The following is a 6,000-nucleotide window of genomic DNA, read 5'->3' as shown; positions in this document are numbered from 1 at the left end:
AAAAACAAATCTCTATCTTCATACAAGAAAACAACTTGTGTCAAAGGAATCTTGATTCTCTTGTCCTGACTCTCAACTGAAAAATAAACCTCTCTTGAGAAACTGAAAATTAATAAAATATTAATTAAAAATTCAATAGAGAATAAAACAGCAGAATAAACACAGTGGAAGAAGTAAATGGAAAATCTAAGGATAAATTTTAGGAAACTATCCAGAATCCAGCACAGAGAGATAAAACAAGGATACCCATTCTCACCATTCTTTCTCAACATAATATTGAAAGTCCTAGCCAGAGAAATTAGGCAAGAAAAAGAAATAAAGTGCATCCAACTTGGAAAAGAAGTAAAACTGTCACTATTTACATTTGACATGATTTTGTATATAGAAAATCCTGAAGACTCCACCAAAATACTATTAGAAATAATAAATGAATAGAGTAAAGTTGCAGGGCACAAAATCAATATACAGCACAGTACTGACAAAGAAATAAATACATAGCTTCAGAGTCTGACCTTTAGATTTATGGAAACTTGGTATAAGACAGAGTTAGCACAGCAAACGAGTAGATAAAGTTTGAACCATTCAATAAATGGTTCTGGTAACACTGAATTTCCACATGGAAAAGATACTGGATTCATATCTCATTTCACACACTTAAGATGCAAAAAGGCCAAACCATAATCAAAATAATTGATAAATGTGCCTAAATACAGATTTTTTTGAAAGAGGGGAAACTTTATAAGCAAGCTGCAGATTTGGTAAAATTTTATTTGTGCAACATATATATCTGATAAAATACTAGTCTTCAGCCTAGAAATCAATATAAACAAGAGAGAGAAAAAAAGAAAAGAAATATGAGTAAATAATATTAATAGGCATTTCTCAGAAAAGAAATTTTAAATGGTCAGTAAACATATGAAAAGGGGTTCAATCTCATTAGTAATCAGAAAAATGCAATTTTAAGCCAAAATAAGATACAATTTGCCACCATTCAGGTTGACAAAACACCAAATGGTTATGAAGTTGCGAAGTAATTGGCAACTCTCATACACTACTCAAGGGAGTGTAAATTGGTAAAACTACCTTACAGAAAACCCTTTTGCAGTACCTAGTAGAGTTAAAGGGCCACATCCCCTATATTCCAATAATTCCTCTTTATGTATCTATTCTAGAGAAATTATTACATAAAAATTTAAGGAGAAATATACAAGAAAGTTACTTAAGCTTTGTATTTAATAGCCAAAAAGAAGTGGGGGATGGTACAGAACAACCTACATCACAGGAGAACGGATACATAATTTGAGGTAAACATATATTGGAGGTGTTAAAAAGAGAAAATAAAAGTAAATATGTATGGGCATGAGTAAATCAATATATCTACATCAAAAATCAAATAACATTAACTGAAAAAGGAGAGGGTTGTTATATGATGAGGTATACAAGTATACAGTATAATACAAATACGTCACAAAATAATTCTATATATCATTTATGCATAAATGAAATTACATGGGAATAAAAGCTAGAAACTTCAGAATGATGGTATTCCTGGATAGGAGCAGAGGGCAAGGGAAAAGATGGAAAGTTTTGACTCTTTTAAACCATTTATTTATTTCTTCTAAAGGATCTCAAGTAAACATGGCAAAGTTCTACATATGTGTCAATATATATATGTGTGTATGCATGTGTATGTATGCATGCAATGGGGCCTTTGAGTATCAATTAAACTATTTCTTAGCTTTTTATGTTGAAATATTTCAATTTTGAAATTTAGTAACAACAACAACAACAATAATAATAAAGGTAAGTGTGGGGCTGCATTTCTGGATTTTAAGGTTGAAAGTATCAATTCTGATATTCAATCAAAAGGCAACAAAACTCTGAATTCTTCTAAAACAATGGAAATTTTATGGGTAGCTGTTTACAAATTATAAAAAGCCATGATAGTCATATGAATATCATTCCAGAGTTATAAGACATATCAAATCTTTCATGTCAGTTGAACTAAATATATTTTAATTTTTTTTTTTTTTTACTTTAAAGACTTTGTAGTAATAGTGACTTCATTATGAAACAGGAGGAAGGGGGCAGGGCACAACCTTTGAAAAAATGACATAGCCCGAGGACATGACATAAACTGATTAAAACCAAATGGGTCCAAGATGGCAGACAAGTTGACTTCCAGGCGCCATGACAGTCCCAAGGCTGACCGTAAGGACTAAAAAGTGGGCGATGGCCCAATTCCTGGAATCCTCATCCCTTCCTAAAATAGTCGGAATACTCTTCCCACTCATTAGCCTATGAAATTACCCACATTTACAAAAACTGGCAGCCCCCATACCCTGGTGCCTTTCTTACCTTCTGAGATGGCCCACACTCTGTCTGTGGATTGTGTTTCTCTCTAAATAAATCCATGTCTTAGCTATCACTTTGTCTTTCACTGAATTCTTTTTGCGATGAGACAGTGAGAACCTGAGGTTCATTAGCCCTAAAATCAGGTATGTGATCTCAGTTGGAAGACCTTAGGTTTTGGTCAGGTTTGAGACCCAGCATGTGTGTTCAAATCTCAATCTGAGGTGCACAGTTTCAATTAGAGAAAGACATTTTGTCCATCTATCTTTATTATTAGGATGTTAGCTAGATTATCTGTAATTATGCCAAATGAACACTAGACTCTTAAAAAAGATCATTCAATCAATGAAAGATATTTTATAATTAGAGACAGATAACATAGGGGAAAAGGGTATGTATTATGTTTGTGTTCAAATTCCCAGTTTTGCTACTAATCAGCCGTGTGATATTATAAAACTTAATTAGCTTCTCTAGATTTCCATAATCTCATTAATAAAATGGAAATTTGTATTTCAGTTGTTATAAAGATAAATGACATAACGTATGCAATTTACAGTTCAGTAACAGTCATCTTATAGGCTTTTAATAAGTGGTAGCTTTTTTTTCATTTATTATTTTTTTATTCATCCTTCTTATTAAGTGGAAATGTTACACACAAACCTTGTGAATTCTTGAAAGAGTTTCCCGCTTCATCATGAGTAGCAGAACAGTATTAATGATGAATTTAACAATTATATTATTATAGTTGAATATAAATTGAAACTGTCTTTGTCAGTCACAAGTGGTAAACAGAGCCTGAGGCATTTCATGAGTGAGAAAAGATAATGTCAATGTTTAGAGAAAAAAGCTGATAAAAAGTTTAAGGTGATAAAAGAGTAGGTAGTTGTTTTATTTCTTCTAATGCTTGCTTTAGCTAATGCCTTTTATATTTTAAACATGGTTTGAAAATGTAAATCATATATATGTTATTGTCTATTTAAACAATTTATTTCACTTTTAAAGGAGAGAAGTCTGTGCAATTATTAAGTACGTTATCTGTTTTTAAAATCCATACCTGAAATAATTCTAACTGCTGAGCTTGTAGTACTGTAATCAAAAACACCAATCACTTGGAAGCAACTACCACTCCAAGGAAAGGCAGACAGGGCTCAGTTTCTCTCTGGCTTGCCCTGGAGCATCAACCCTTTTTAAAGCTGACAACAACAAACAACCAAAAGATCATTAAGGAGAAAGAATTATCAAAGGAAACTTGCTATAAAGTGGTACCTTCTAGAAGGTGGCCTTAGGGTCTAGGTCCTAAGAAATGTATCACTAAGAAATCACTGAAAGAGATTACAAAGTTGTCTTTGTTTTTCAAAGTTTTTCTCATTTACAGAATCACAAAGGCAGAAAGGAACCTTTGTCCAAAGGCAACATAGTCCATATTCCTGACTGCTGGAAAGCCCAAGCTAAACAAGATAAGCCTGAGAGTTCTAACACAGGCTCCTGAGGCAATCCTCCCCTTTGCTAGAAAACCATCACTGGCAGAAAGTTACTTAAAAACCTAGAGGTCCTCTTGGGATTATCTTCCTCACCTTCAAATGGGCCTTCCCTACATAACATCCAATTGTATTTCCTACTGCCACTTTCCTTCCAAAGATGTATTTCTATGATCAACATAGGCACAGGAGCCGAAGTTGAAAAGCAAGTTCAGAGACTCTTTAAAAACAACGATCTCTTCTTTAGTGTCCCACCCACTAAACACACAAAGCTTGTCTTACCTCCAGATTTTCAAGCATGTCAGTTCTCTTACAAAATCCCCTCCTTTCTCACCGTAGTCTGGACAAATTTTTCTCAGAATTCTAGATCCTGATCAAGACTCAAGTTTATTATCAAGCTTGCATGACTAACTTTTATATTTTTCTGTAATTTTCCTTAAAACACTTCAACTGAGTCATTGTTTGATATACACACATACATACACACCACTTTAGGAACATATGGGTATAGATCTTTCCCGACTTATGATGAAATTACTTCCCAATAAACCCCTCAAGTTGAAAATATCTTAAGTTGAAAACATACCAAACAACATAGCTTAGCGAAGCCTTACTTAAACGTGCTTAAAACACTTATCAATACGTTAGCCTACAGTTGGGTAAAATCGTTTAGCACAAAGCCTATTTTGTAATAAAGTGTCAAATATTCATGTAATTTATGGAATACTGTGCTGAAAGTGAAAAGAGAATGGTTGTAAGTGTATCAGTTTTTCCCTTTGTGATCACCTGGTTGACTGAGGGCCACTGTCCAGCATCACAAGAGAATATCATACTGCATATTGCTCACCTGGGAAAAGATCAAAATTCAACACTCAAAATTCAAAACTCAAAATTCAAACTTAAAATTCAAAAGTATGGTTTCTACTGAATGTGCATCACTTTTGTACCCTTGGAAAATCAAAAAATTGTAAGTCGAACCATCTTGTCAGGAATCATCTGTATTTAAATGTAGAAGCAACTTTTTTCCAGCTCAAACCCAGAAATGTTGCCTTTTAGCACAGTGAATGTCAGGACATCATTTTCCATTGACCTCTGTGTGTGGGTTGGATACAAATATTGGTGGCTATTCCCAGCCTTTCATGAACAGGATATAAAAATATAGCTGGCTCAACAGCTATACCTTTGAGTGTCCTACATTTAGAATAAGAGCAAGTCCCATGTCAACCCACCTATGGAAGGATATTTTCACCTGAAATGGAATAGAAATTTGGTTATCTTGAGTGAATTTTCATGCCAGTCATTAGTGGAGTATCTGAAAGGGCAGAGAGAGCTGACACTCCACCAAGCTGAGAGGACAAATTTTATGAATAAATTTGCATGTGCTTAATGATCTATGCCTATATGTATGACAGAATTCACTCTGAGACTTGCTTTTTTCCTTTCTTACCTGGTAGTCAAGTTGAAGAAAGGAAATGTATAATCCTCACCTACCTATAACAATTGGAGGTCACCAAAATTCTACCAAAATCTACAAAGCATATTCCAGCAAGTGTGAATGACCAAGTTTTATGTTTCCATTCTCACATCTTCAGTCATCAGATGTCACAGGTACTGTTAGACTAGAATACACAGTGTAGCACTAATTACAGAAATACATCTTTCCTCTTCCCTTTTCCCACGTTATCTAGCCCTTTCCCAAACTTCCTAGCTCGCACAGATACCTGCTTTATCTGTTTTATTCATTATTTCACTTCTTTTTAGTTTTCTCACCACCAAACTGAAGGCAAACTGAACTGGTGTGGGTAAAAATTGTATAAACTTTAAAGTCACACTGTACTAGATTCAAATTCTAACTACACAGTTTCCTAGCAGTTTAACTTTGTGCAAGTAACTTTTTCTACTTATGTTCTATGTAAAATGCATACAATTATATCCAACGTACTTGAACTTTCTGAGAAATCAGTGTGATGGGGTGTGCAAAGTGCCTAACATAATGACTGAGAAACAGTACACTCTCTAAAAGTATCGGTCACCTTCCCTTTTGCTTAGCATAGTACCAATCACAAAGTAAGAACTTCATAAATACTTGCTGACTGATTGATGGATGCAAAGAATTTTTGTGCAATGTGGGTTAAGTACTTTTTTCATTTTGATTAAATATATTTCATTA

The sequence above is a fragment of the Hippopotamus amphibius genome, chromosome 8 (genome assembly GCF_030028045.1).
Source record: "Hippopotamus amphibius kiboko isolate mHipAmp2 chromosome 8, mHipAmp2.hap2, whole genome shotgun sequence".
In the NCBI taxonomy this organism is placed as follows: Eukaryota; Metazoa; Chordata; class Mammalia; order Artiodactyla; family Hippopotamidae; genus Hippopotamus; species Hippopotamus amphibius.
This window is presented reverse-complemented; position numbering follows the sequence as displayed.